The sequence below is a fragment of the Protopterus annectens genome, chromosome 11.part0, assembly GCF_019279795.1.
Source record: "Protopterus annectens isolate FY-2018-M chromosome 11.part0, PAN1.0, whole genome shotgun sequence".
NCBI lineage: Eukaryota > Metazoa > Chordata > Ceratodontiformes > Protopteridae > Protopterus > Protopterus annectens.
The window spans coordinates 192,359,182-192,374,326 of NC_056745.1; the positions used below are offsets into that span (position 1 = coordinate 192,359,182).

General features: G+C 37.2%; 1 protein-coding gene across 1 annotated transcript in view; it reads right to left on the bottom strand.

Annotated features, from left to right (window-relative positions):
- Positions 1-15,145, bottom strand: part of LOC122815260 (sodium- and chloride-dependent GABA transporter 2-like) — a 942,619-nt gene that overhangs the window by 701,526 nt on the left and 225,948 nt on the right. The gene's annotated exons all lie outside the window — the stretch shown is intronic.

A 15,145-nucleotide genomic window follows, 5' to 3' on the forward strand; every position in this document is an offset into this window, starting at 1 on the left:
CACATCACCCTCAGTTAAGCTCTTGGTGGAATGGATAGAAAGGGTGAAGGGTGATTTTGGCCTTTCCAGAAAAAGTGAAGGCAGCCTTCCTGAAAAGGGGTTAATAGAGGGAGAATATGAAGTTCTTGGAAGACTCACAATGGATGGCTCCTCAAATTGTTTACTCAGTGCCAAAATAGTTGGCAATGAGGAAGATGTCTGCACTGATAATTTTGGTGTCAAAGATTCCAAATACTCCTGCATCGAAATCCTAGGTGCCGAATCATTTGTCTGTTATGATAAACTCAGTTCCATAGGTTCCTTTGGGACCAACATTTTAGTAGTGGAGTTGGTCAGTTCCAAGGTTTCCAAAGGAACCAAAGACTTTGTCCTTTTCAAGGACAGTGCTGATGGAGTAGAAGGCACTGCCAGGCTTCTCTTTTTTTGATTTCTCTAATGTTTTAGAAGAAGAAGATGAGAAAGAAGGGGAAGACACGTTGGTCTTGCTCTTGGCTTTTCTGAACCAGATAAAGCCTCACTGAAGGCTGATGGAAGCATACCCTTCAAAATAAGTTTGTTTGTTCATTCAACTAGTGCCCTGTGACTGAAATTATGACATATAGAGCAGTCTTCTTGAAGGTGAACAGGACATATGCAATAGACACACAGTAAATGAGCATCCAGCATAGACATTTTGTGTTCACATTCCTGGCATCTTTTGAAGCCTGAGGGGACTTTAGGTTTATCAATCAAACTGAAGAGATTTCAGACTTTTCAACAGTGGAAAAAGCAGGCCCAGGCCAGCTATATGCACTCACCCCCCTCCCCCCCCCCCACACACACACACACACACACACAAACAGGTAGAAAGGCATCACAAAAGGAACAGCTTTTTTTTTTTAATACTGTAAGAAAGGGAGGAAAAAACTATCAACAATAATAGGCTAAAGTACACAGACATGTACTGTAAGGAAAGGAAGAAGAAATAAGGAGAGGACATGCTCAAAACACTTAGAGAGTGATGGATAGAGTTCTAAAGGTAATGATTAGGAAAAAGGCAGTGATATTAAAGTATGAAAGAATATACACGAATATTTCAAAAAACACTTATCTCAAGAGCAATGGCAAACACGTCTGTCAGAAAAAGTGGCAAACAAGATCTGTGACGGCAGCATTGTGGGTAAGGGTTAAGCTCAAAGAGTTTTTGTTTTTTGCAAGCTGTAGTAGCGGCAGAGTTGGTCCCAATGCTTGGAACCAAACCTATATATTGAGAATAAAATAAAAATTGACAACATTAGATTAAATATTTCTTTAACAACCAGTTCATATTAGTATTCAAAATTTCTACATGTTGTATAATGATATGTTTTCTTTACTTACTCAAATGGTTTCATGCAGTTTTTTTCCAAATGGATAAATAATCAGAATTTAACCACAACGTTACTGTTTTAATAACTGAAGCTATACCACAAGTTTATAGCTCAGGAAATCCCATTTCACCATCTTTCCATTCTCTTACATTATGTCTCAAAGCTATTCTGTTTGTTGGGGTGCCATAAAAACTTCAACCAGTTATTGTTAAAAGCATTTTAATTAAAATAAACCTATCATCCATTGAAGGTAATAGCTTATCCAATTTATTTCCTTACTATTCTTTAAAATATTTTATAATTTATTGTTACTATTTCTTTACAATTGCATGTAAGAGTGATTCCTAAATGTTTACTCTCCCTACTATCCAATTTAAATTCAGTATTAGTTTCCATCAAATAATTTAACTCTTGTTGATTAATAAAGTGATAGTTTTACTCTGATTGAGCTTTAGACCTGACAACAATTTAAAGTATTTTAATTATTTCTTTATATTTATTAGTAAAGAATCAATGTTGCCTGTTTTTAAAAGTATATCATCAACAAATAATTGAATTTTGTAAGTATATACTGCTGATTTATTTTAAATATATGATATCATTGTTCAGTTTTATGTAATTCGCTACAGGCTCAATAGCCAAAACAATTAGTATAGGAGACAAGAGAAGTCCTTTTCTGTGTCTTTGCTATTTTATTGACTGAGAAATAAAAGACCCTAGTTTAACATATAGGAATACATTGTGATAACTATAGCTAATAATTTGTATATTTCTAATATTTTATTTAAAGAAGATCAGTTTGCTGAATCAAAGACTTCATCTAAATCCAGACAAATTACAGATAAGTATTATTATTATTATTATTATTATTAGCATAATAATGATAGTAATTATTATTTTGATGTTATCATGTGTTTGCCTTTTTAATATAAATATATGTAGAATATGTTTTTTAATCAATTGCCAAGGACTGTCATAAAATGCAATCATCATTCAGTAATGAAATAGGTCTACAAGAAGATTATAGAGATTAATCTTTTTCTATTTTAGTAAGGGAGAGATTATTGTATTTATTCATAATGGAGGTGAGTTAAATGCAGCTTTCATTTCTGTGAATATTTTCTAAAAAAGAAATAAAACATTGTGAGATAATATTTTATATAGTTCAGAAATTATACAATCATTTCTTGCAGCTTTATTTTACTTTAACCTTTTATTATACTTCCCTTCATATGCAAAATTAAAATTTCTAGATACTTCCTGGAGGCGTTTTTTAACAAGAAACATCTTTATTATATTATCATGTATGGCATAGGCCATGTTACATTTATATAACTGACAATAAAGAATAGCAACACAATCTCAGTTGCAAGCATTATACATTACAAACAGTGCAGACACAATTGTAGCTGCAAATATTATACATCACTTTTAACACATCCAGTCATTGTTAGTCAACCATTAGCTCATTCAAATTGTGGCTTTTTTAAACCTCATTCCTTCTCTGCATGTATTGATCCCACAGTCCCCATTTTTTCCTATATAATTTGCTCCTACCCTTTTGTAAAGATCCCAGTTCCAGTTGTTATATCTCTGTTACTGTCTTCACTACTTCTAGTAAAGCTGGTTTAGACTTTGATTTCTGTTTTCTAGTAATTGCCTTTTTTTGGCAGCCATCATAATTAGATCAGCAAGGCCTTACTATGTCTAGGCAATTCTGATTTTGTATCATAGCTCAAAAAAATAATTTCCATAGTTACTCCAATTTACTCACCCAGCATCTCTGACACAGCATTCAGCAGGGAATCTTTAAAGTCTACAAACTCATTACACTCCCAGAAAATATATTCCCAGTTATCTGTTTCTGCCCCACCATGCCTCCAACATTTGCTTTCTACCTGAGGAAAAATTCTTTGACGTCTTCTTGGAGTATAAAAATACATGTGTAAGTACTTCCAGGCAAACATCCTAAAGATACTTCTTGGAGGCTTAGGCTCCAGTATACAGAATCCAGTACAAATGTATTACGGTTGAAATTATTTTTTTGGTATTCAATAATGGTCATATACATCATACCTTTATCATCAATGTCAGTCAATAAACCAAGGAAATATAATTTCTACATAAGATTGCTGTACCCCTTTTTTTCTTTAAAGTTACTATTTGCTAGTACTGTATATTCCTTTGTATTTACTATATTAATATCATCTTGCAATAAATTAGTTTCTTGTAAAAAATCCACTTGTGTTTGATGCATTTTAAATTCTTAAACTACATCTCTTATTGCTATTTTTGAAGCCATTTGCATTTTAAAAAGGACATTTTAAAGAAGACCTGTTATATCAGTCACATATAAAGTGCTATTAATAATTACTATTGTATGATCTTCATAGTAATTTAGATTCGTAGAATATTAGCAGCATAAAAATAAAACAGGAAACTATTAACTGAAAATTCATTGTATTTCTCTCTCTTTCTCTGTCTCTTTCTCTCACACACACACACACACACACACACACACACACACACACACACACACACACACACACACACACACACACAAACACACACACAGGAAAGAAAGTAACAATATCAAAGATAGTAGAACTAAGTAAACCTTCCATGCAACTTAAGGTTCCTAGTTTGAATATAAATCCTATTCAAACTACTCTTCTAATTCTCTTTTATTTTCTTACACATACATTAAAATTATGCAACACTTCATTATCCACAGCATTTCAAATTATTGTTGTTACATGCATAAAGAAAGGTCTTCAAATTTTAATTTTGAAAGGACAGAAGAGACATAATAGTGTTCTATGTCAGAGACCAGTTTTGACAGGTAAGGTTTACCACTTTAAGGACTACTATTTAAATTTAAGCCCTTCACAGATAAGAGACTCAGTAGCTAAAGGCAGTAACAGTGCCAATACATTCAAAATGTTCTTGATGAAGTCTTTTTCATTACTTCTTCTTCTGCTAAAATGCTTGCAACACTGTCTGACATCCGCTGTTTGGCTAAATATTCCACTTATGTACACAATCTGCTGCATGCAGATACCCTGGGATACTCATAATACTCAAATACACAATGGCTGCCTCTGACTTAAGGTAAATTTGAACACAGTGTTCCCTATAAAAACTGATAACAGATTCGTTCACATGTGGTACTCTGTGTATTGAATCACAGAGTCGTTCTCTTGCTTCTAACAATGCCTGTTGGGTAGAGGCAAATACAAGACTATCTTGGTTTCTAATAGTCTCTGTAAACTGCAGCTGTGAACACACATTTGACAAACACTCTAAGGGCTATCGTGAGACCAAACAGTAGTGCTCAAAATTGGGAGTGGCTGGTTCCCACCTAGAAGCCTAAGAACATCATGGACTCACTCACAATTTTTATGTGCAAATGACATTTCAGAAGTTAAGACAACATATCAAGTCTCTTTCCAAGCACTAGAAAAAATGGACTGAACAGTAGATATCTGGATTTTTACACTTGGTAAGACAAGATGTGTTTGGGTCCTTTTGTCTTCTTTGGAATCAAAAACATGTTGAGTAAACTTTAGAGTCTTTCTAGACTGGTGGGGTGTCTTGACTAGCTCTCTTGTTTATAAAATTTTAGACCACTGTTTTGGCATTACCCTTCCAATGGAGTGGAATGTCTGGAAAGAAAAGGGGTAGTGGTCATGGCTGAGTCAAAGGACTCTATATATTCCCCAGATAAGTTGTCTTTATCCACTTGTCCTAAGTGATGGGCATCCACCCAGGCATGTGGAAGGACATATGACATCAACTGACTCCAGAGAATCAGGCAGTCGCTCAAGGATTCAGAGGCTGGATCCAAGAAACAGGACTGTGGCATGCCTGGTTTTGCTGATTCCCTCTGCCATATTGGCAACACCTGTTCTAGAAACCATTGCAATCTTGCCAGCTTCTGTCACAACGGTGCTTGAATTCTTGTCATTGACCTTTTCTGAAGGACATTTTCAGGGTATTCTTCTTAGTCTGGAAGAATGTACTTCGAGAACTGGAAAATCTAACAGCAACTGCGATTAGCATCTTGACTTCTTTCTCACGCTTCTAAATGCATGCATCTCGGTTACATTTAAAGGAAGATAATGAGTCGCACTGCTTAAGTTGCAGGATTAGCTTATTCCAGAGAGGCACTGGATTATAAACCTAACTCTCCATAGTGTTTTATTTAGCTGTTGGTGAAGAGTTAGGTCCCTGGTTCTAGTACTGATGGAGATATTCAACTTGTGGAGATACAGGTGGGCCAGGAAAACTGGGTCTCTAAAGGCACAGATCAGCCCCACAAATGTCTATAAGACACTCAATAAAAGGAGCATCCAGCCTCTCTTGGTATTTTGGGGACGTTAGGACGATGATCTTTTCAGTTAAGAAACTTTAGGGTCTTTCTAATTGTTAGCTATGCTTAATGAGATACTTCCCCAAAGGGCATGTTTTTTTTTTTTTTTTAAACACCTTTGTTGAATTAGCACTTACTGCATATGCAAATTTACATTTATACAAAAGTAATCAAATTTATTAACAAATTAACATTAGCAAACATTATACTTCACATATATTGCTATATATCATATAACCTAAGTAACATTACATACATTATTCAATTCCTCCTCCTTTTTTTAACAAGAAACATCTTTATTAAACATCAGTTATGACATAAGCAATCATACATTTATATAAATGAAAAAAAAACAAACCAACACAGACCTAGTTGCAAACATTATACATCACTTATAATCTACCCAATCATTTTCAGTCAGACCTTACAAAGCTCATTTAAGTCCTGCCTTCTTTTAAACCTCAATCCTCCCCTGTATGTATTGTTCCCAAAATTACCGTTTTTTCCTAGGTAGTTTGCACCTACCCTTTTCTAAAGATCTCAATTCCAATTGTTTTATCTCTGTTACTATATTCCCTACTTCTAATATAGTTGGTTTAGATATTTTGATTTCCATTTTCTAGTAATTGCTTTTTTGGCAGCCACCATAATTAGACACAGCAAGGCCTTACCATGTCAAGGCACTTCCGATACTGTATCATCGCTCAGAAAAATCATCTCCCTCTTCACACCAATCCGCCCACCCAACATCTCAAACAGTGCATCCTGAAGGGAATCCTTAAAGTCCACCAAACCACAGCACACCCAGAAAATATGTTAGGAAGTATCTCTTTCTTCCCCATCAAACCTCCAACATTTGCTGTCTACCTGAGGAAAAAATTTTCTGCAGTCCTCAGCTAGAGTGCCTTCTGTGCAGAGTCTGCATGTCCTCCCTGTGGTCTAGTGAGTTTTAAAGACATGCAGTAGGTGCATGTGTGTATGTATGTGCTTTCTGTGAAGGATGGGCACCGGGCTGGCAGCTCGACACCATAAAAGCTTCACTGACAATCAATCTGCAGACCGGTGATCCACTGTGGCAACCCCTAATGGGAGAAGACAAAAGTCATTGTTTTGCTTGCTACTTGGGGTATAAAAATATTGATGTAAACATTTCCAAGCAAAAATCCTAAATATTCTAGATTTTGTTGCATATTTGGGAAACATGCAATGATTGTCCTGATCAATGTTGAGTATAGGGGAGTGACTAAATCTTTAGAACTTGATATTCCTTTGCCCAGTTGCTGGGCTACATAAAAGGATTTTGTGATACTTTTTTGTAACATTATAGTCAATAAAGAGAGTGTTATTAACCAAAATACCTATCCATATGACTACATTTTTGTTATCAAGTGGTACGCTTTGTGTACAGTATGATGAGGGGAAAGGTAGTCTACCAAAAGTGATGCTACTACATTTTTTTAGCATTTAGTTTGAGCCCATTTTTCGTACCCCAAGAGCTTACAAGGGAGAGTTGATTCTAAAGGGTTTGGGTGTCACAGCGTGACTTTACAACAATCCTCAATTTGCAGCTGTTATGTCATCACATACTAAATACTATGTATGTTTGTCTAGGGGTGGGATCTTATGACTGCAACTAGAGGATTTTTTGAAACTGATTTTTATATCCATGATAAAGCAACCTGTCTAAAGTCAAGCACGAACAGTAACCTCCTAAACAACAATGCAAAAAGAACAAAAATGCTACTTCCAATAAGTCTACAAAATGAGGATAAAACTGCCATGAGCAGAGGGGGCCTAAAACAAAAAGGGGAAAAAAATCCTTGAAAAGAAAAATGTCTGACCTGAATTCAAAAGATTTCAGAAATAATCGAGGAAACTCACACAAAATTATGAGGAATTTACTCTGAAATGTAGATATTGCAAAAAAAAAAAAAAAAACAGTCTTGGGGCTCATTACTTTCTGGTGCTTTGCTGATCATGGCAAAAGAAATATACAGATGACAGGAGGTACAGAGGATAATGGGACAATGGAAAGTGCCAGAACATGAGTAAATTTCAGATGCTGAGTTACCATGTGCCTGCAGTTACTAGTCCTTTGAGTTGAAGTGGAGAGATGGGATCATGTAAGTCCTAATGCAGAGCTAAAGGAGTTGAACTTATTTGTTCACTACATTTGAGTCTCACCACTCCTTACTACTCATGTATTACAACATTCTAATACATGCTGTATAATGTTTCAGTTCTTAGTTTCAATACTGCTTAAATGAAAGGTATGCATTTTAAAGTCTCTCCTAAAATTAACAGGGTGTATAATAAGGGCGAAGAAGAAGTGGGATTGTCAAAGAGATGAAGAAAGTAGACATGAGTATAAGGAGATGAGGCACATGGCAAAGAGAGAGGTGGCGAAAGCTAAGGATAAGGCGTATGGAGAGTTGTATGAGAGATTGGACACTAAAGAGGGAGAAAAGGACCTGTACCAATTGGCTAGACAGAGGGACAGAGCTGGGAAAGATGTGCAGCAAGTAAGGGTGATAAAGGATAGTGAGGGAAAGGTACTCACAAGTAAGGGTGATAAAGGATAGTGAGGGAAAGGTACTCACAAGAGAGGAGAGTGTGTTGAGTAGATGGAAGGAGTATTTTGAGAGGCTGATGAATGAAGAGAATGAGAGAGAGAAGGTTGGATGATGTGGGGATAGTGAATCAGGAAGTGAAACAGATTAGCAAGGAGGAAGTAAGGACAGCTATGAAGAGGATGAAGAATGGAAAGGCTGTTGGCCCGGATGACATCCCAATGGAAGCATGGAGGTGCTTAGGAGAAATGGCAGTGGAATTTTTAACTAGATTGTTTAATGAAATTTTGGAAAGTCAGAGAATACCTGAGGAGTGGAGAAAAAGTATTTTGGTACCTATCTTTAAGAAAAAGGGTGATGTGCGGAGCTGCAGTAACTACAGAGGGATAAAATTGATCAGTCACAGCTTGAAGTTATGGGAGAGAGTAGTAGAAGCTAGGTTAAGAAGGGAGGTGATGATTAGTGATCAGCAGTATGGTTTCATGCCAGGAAAGAGCACTACAGATGCGATGTTTGCTCTGAGAGTGTTATTGGAGAAATACAGAGAAGGTCAGAAGGAGTTGCATTGTGTCTTTGTAGACTTGGAGAAAGCATATGACAGGGTGCCTAGAGAAGAGTTGTGTTATTGTATGAGGAAGTCGGGAGTGGCAGAGAAGTATGCAAGAGTGGTACAGGATATGTATGAGGGTAGTGTGACAGTGGTGAGGACTGCAGTGGGAGTGACAGATCCGTTTAAGGTGGAGGTGGGATTACATCAAGAATCAGCTCTGAGTCCTTTCTTATTTGCAGTGGTGATGGACAGGTTGACAGATGAGATCAGACAGTAGGCCCCGTGGACTATGATATTTGCAGATGACATTGTGATCTGTAGTGAGAGTAGGAATCAGGTTGAGGAGACTCTGGAGAGGTGGAGATATGCTCTAGAGAGCAGAGGAATGAAGGTCAGCAGGGCTAAGAGAGAATATATGTGTGTAAATGAGAGGGAGGGTAGAGAAATGGTGAGGATGCAGGGAGTAGAGTTGGTAAAGGTGGACGAGTTTAAGTACTTGGGATCAACAGTTCAGAGTAATGGTGAATGTGGAAGAGAGGTGAAGAAGAGAGTACAGGCAGGGTGGAATGGGTGGAGAAGAGTGTCAGGAGTGATTTGTGACAGACGGGTACCAGTAAGAGTGAAAGGGAAGGTCAACAAGACAGTAGTGAGACCAGCTATGTTATATGGGTTGGAGACAGTGGCACTTGACAAAAAGGCAGGAATCAGAGCTGGATGTGGCAGAATTAAAGATGTTAAGATTTACACTCGGTATGACTAGGATGGATAGGATTAGGAATCAGTATATTAGAGGGTCAGCTCATGTTGGACAGTTTGGAGACAAAGCAAGAGAGATGAGATTGCATTGGTTTGGACATGTGCTGAGGAGGGATGATGGGTATATTGGGAAAAAGATGCTAAGGATGGAGCTGCCAGGTAAGAGGAAAAGAGGAAGGCCTAATATAAGGTTTATGGACGTGGTGAGAGAGGACATGCAGGCAGTTGGTGTGACAGAGCAAGATGCAGAGGATAGGAAGAAATGGAAAGAAATGATCCACTGTGGCGACCCCTAACGGGAAAAGCCGAAAGATGATGATGATGATGATGATAATAAGGGTTTAAAGTGAACCATTAATGGGTGCATTTTTGGTAAGTGATTTCACAACAGGAATTCAGTACAGATTCAATAAATGTAAACAGTATACAACATCTGAGCAGCAAAATAATTATCCTTGATGACAGACCCCACATCATTTACTTGTCACTTATTTTGTACTCAATTACATGTGCCTGCAAAGAATATTTATTGTCTTGCTATGCGCTTCATCATATATGTGATTTCAAAGTGTACAAAACAGCTTACAAAGCCTATGCCTGTCTTAAATGCTAGAGTCACTATCAACTGTGGTTTATAATAATGTTTTTCAACGATTACAACTTCTTGTCTGACAGATTTTTAATTAATCAGATGTTGCTCAGAGGTAAGAAACTGTATCTCAGTATAACAGAAAGCAGTGAATGAAAAATCAACGTTTGTAAATATGCTATGACATGCATGACAACTGAAACAAAAATATTTTTTCAGCATCTTACTCTTGGAATGTAATGCATGTGCTAACCATTTTAGAGCCTAACAAAAGTAATTACAGCCACCACCAGCTCTGAAACCAACACATCCAGACCTTTGAAGAGGTAACAATAACTCCATCATAAAATGTATTAACATGTTTTGAAAAAAAAGGCTAGGATCTCCAGGTGCTACATATAAAAATGTATCGTAGTATGGAGTTTATATATCCAGAACAGAGCACAAGCATTTATTGGATAGGCAGTACTACTTATAGACATCCTAACCAGTAACAAAATGATAATCATAAGCCCAGCATTTGTGAGTTAGCAACAGCCTTATATAATCACTTACATTTATGAGAACAGTCCTGTTCAGAAAAGGACTGTGAACTAAATCTAAGTAATAAACAGTCTAAACAAAACACAAATACAGAACACCCTATATAAACAGAAAAGCCAGGAAACTTTACTACATTTAGTGCTTTTGCATTACTTTACAATGAGATTTCATCAAAACAAATGGTATAAAACACTTATGCTCTTAAATCCAAGCCAAACAGCTAGAAACTGATTTAAGCTATAAAAGCTTATGTACAAAGCATGTACCTCTCAACCTACTTTAACATTAAAAACTGTTCTAAAATTGGATTGTCCATATAACTGTAACATCTTAATTCATCAGGCATACTAAAATTAGCTCATAATGTTAGACATGTTAGACATGTTATAATAAATGTAACAAATATCTGATAAGAATATTAACTATCTGGTTACAACATTATTTAAGTTGTAGATGTATGGCAAAAAATGTACTAGTATCTGAACTAAAGGTGGTTTAATTATAATTATAACTCTCATACATCTATAACAGTGTATCTTATTATTTTAAAGGTCTTAAGATTAATGAACATTTAACACTGACAAACTTGTTATGATGGTAGGATCCATTTGAATTCTTATTTGCCAGTCTAGTTCTCTGGCCTCCAACAAGGTGGTATTAAAATACATCCTTACCCCATTGCCTAATCTTACCTGATCAGAAGCCAGAAAAACAGGAAGAAAAAGAAATATTTTCTAAATGTTGGCACACATCGAGCTATGTTGAAAGGAAGGTGTTGACATTCCTCCTTCTTGTAGCAAACAGATGCTCATATGTATGCTGAGCAGTTTATCTTACTGTTTTAGCAACATAAAACATGTTACAGGCCAGGTATGTAAACAACATCAGAGGAGCTGCCAATAAATTTTCCTCCTCTTGTAAAAGTCCTTTTGCAAAAGTCATGCTAAAATGAGACATACATAACTAATGTCCACACCAGAAGGATATGCTTTCTTTGGTTTTGAGTAAAAAATTTTATTTTAATGTTGCTTTCTCTAAAAATGACATTTAATATTAACTATTCTTTTATTAATAATTGGATTGTTGACTGAAGATGCTAGTGCCCCCTTTTTCCAGTTATTTAAAATGGTTCTAATAGCACTGGCTGGATTAAAAGAATTTAAAGCAAAAGTTTGTCTGTAATTTAAGGCATTTGCACCAGGTATCATGAGCAAGTCATTTTTCTACAAGTCATAAAGAAATAGCTTGTTCTGAAACAGAATCTGTGAAGACCATAACAAATTAAGTGTTTAAACCTGATTTGAAAATTCATTGTCAGTAGAAGTCAGCCTAGATAATCTACTGAATGTTCAATAATACTGGCTCTTTTGCAGTGTGGGTGGCAACTTGAGCTATGAAGAAATTTACTAATAAATATTGTTTTTCTGAAAATTCTTGCACTATAATCCCTGTAATGTCTGTCCCATGACTCCCATCTAACCTTCACAGCAAATTAATTCAGTTCTTCTAACAAAATAGTTGCTGTAGAAAAAGAAAAAAAAAATCAGTACTCCGTTACCTCACAAATGTGCAACATGCTAAATGGTCAACACAAAAAAGATTAACCACAACATGTTGAACATTTATTTTACCAACACAAAAATACCCAAAAACCAATAGATCAAAAACAGAAAAGAAATGTCTTTTCTGGTGCACAAACCAAACCTCTACCAAACCGTTCAGACCAAATTATGCCTCCAAAATGGTGGTGTTATAGAAAGAAAATGATTTTTCTAAGGTAAGGTGTACAGTTAGGGGCAGGGCCAAGGCAGAGCAAGGTTTAGCACACATTACTAAATTTGAACAGGGGGACTTCAAATCTTTAAAATGCTAGATTCATTTCTTTTTAGAAATGCAACAATAAAAGAAATTCACTGAGAGTCATTGGAAAGCATTAGATTAATCAGAAGAGAGTAATATCTTAATCAGAGAATATGGCAAACATAACAGTACTGTGAAAAGGCAGTGGATAAAAATCAACATATTGTACAATGGTTTAATCTCACTGGTGGTGTATTCAGGTGTTAGATACACTGATGTTGTAAATTACCTTGGCTGATCTCATTAATAACATAGGTCGGGGAAAATAATCTATTCATTTAATGTTCACTGTATGAAGGCAGCAAGCAATAGAGTAAGTTGCCCCTCCCCCACCAGATGGAGTCAAGTACTCAGCAGACAAACATAAGCAAGGCATTTAAAAAAATCATAACATGTGGGTTCTTTCTAAATTTGCTAAGAAAAGTTAAAAAAAAAAATCAAGCACTTAAATCTCTGTACAAAAAAATGGTTTGTACTCACCATAAAGATGCATCTGTGTTATCTGTTTTTGTCCTTCCTCAACTGATGGGTCTCGGATCAGATCTGACTTTGGCCACTTCTATAGACTCTGGCTCCAAAGCTTGAGCTCCTCCCCTTACCAATTACCCTCCTCTTTAGCTTAGATAACCTCAGATCAATTTTGCACTCTATTCAGTCTATTAGCCCACCCATACAAAAAACGGTCAGTAACAAGACAGTCTAATTACAAATCAGATTCCAGTTAGACTAGAAGGAAAGGAAGAGAAAGACTGGAGCTCATCAAAGACAGGCAGAATAGCACTCCTCAGGACATACTAGCAGACCAAATATAAATCTTCCAAGTAGAAAGGAGGTTGGAGAGTGGGAGGTTGAGGAAGGACGAAAACAGACAACATAGATGCACTGTTACGGACAGTACGTATTTTATGTATCTGATGTTGTCTTTTTTATCCGTTCCTCAACCAGTGGGGCAGAGTTCCCAGCTAGAGAAACCCAAGGGTGGTCCTCAAGGAAGAATATTTTGGAGGACAGTGGAGCCAAATGATGCCCTATTTCTAGACAAAATGTCCAATTCATAGTGAGCAATAAAGGTATGAGTATTAGGCTAAGTGGATGCTGCACAAATGTCATTGATGGAAGCTCTGAACCAAACAGCAGATGATGTGGCCGCCATTACTGCAAGGAATGCAACTTGAAAACACCTGCAGTGCTAATAGGACTGCCCTCATTTCCAGGATATTTATGTGAAGATTGACCTATAAATAAGACCAAGTGCCTTGGACCATCCTTCCCAATTAATGCCCTCCCACCCTAGTTGGGACCCTAGTTACTGACCATTGCACTGCAAGTGTTCACTGCAGTACCTCCATGTAATACCATGCTAAAGATACTAGAGTTATGGAAGCTGCCATAGATCCAAAGAGTTACAATGCCAACATTGTTGGCTGAGAGGGAAGAGTAAGGATGTGGGATGCTTGACTCTGTAAAGTGGTTAATCTTGTCTGTGGTAAGTGTGTGATCTGTGCTATTAAATCCAGATGTGCACCAATGAATTCCAGGACTTGAATGGGGGAACTGAGACTTGGCATAGTTCATTGTTTTGGAGCAAGTAACCTCTGGCTTGAATCCGTAGAGGCTATGTGGGACCAAAGAGAATCCAGTCCTCAAGATATGGAAACACCAAGAATTCCAGCAGCCTCAAATCAGCTGCGACCACTGCCAAGCACTTTGTAAATATCCTGGGGCCTGCGGTGGGGCTACAAGGCAATGCCCTGAATTAGTAGTGACTGGCTCCAGGCCTGAAGCATAAATATCTTTTGAATCCCTTTCAATTTTAATGTGATAGCACACATACTGGAGATCTATAGAGCACACCTAATCATGCATGCACAACAGCGGCAGAGTAAACCGAACTGTGATCATTCGGAACTTTAAGCATTTGCCAAACTGATTCAAATTGCTGAGACGCAAGATAGGTCTCATGTCTCCATTCTTCTTTTGCTCCAAAAAGAACCTGAATTAAGTTCAGAATCCTTGCTGGTGTGGGGGGGACCATTTGGATGACTCTTTTTGCCAGCGGTTTTTCTATTTCTCTAGCTGCTGCTTTCCTCTGACTGGGTGGAACTCTGGGAATTTCAGTGGGCTGACTGGGAGGCTGAAGGGAAAAGGGTATGTAGTATCCTCTGGATATGATCATCTGCACCCAAATATCATTGGTGATGGCTATCCAGGCTTGTGGGTGCAGGGATAAGCACCCCCCAACTGCTTCTAGAGTTCAGCAAGCAACCTTTTAGGAGCACTAGAAGGGCTTCTCAGGCCTCTGAAGCCTGGTATTGCAGGCCTCTTCTGCCACATGAGCAATGTCTATAGCTAAAGATCCCCCTCTACCATAGGAGGACCTGTCCCCATAAGAGTCCTGGAAAGACCCATGTGTCTTACAGAACTACATTTTCCTAACCCCTCTCTGGTTATGTCAAAAAGTCCTTTAAGAGGTGGAGAAGCGTATCCCTATAGCAGATAATGTCTTCCCATCCTGTTCACTCCCAATTAGGGTTTCTTTCATCTTGGGGCCAAATA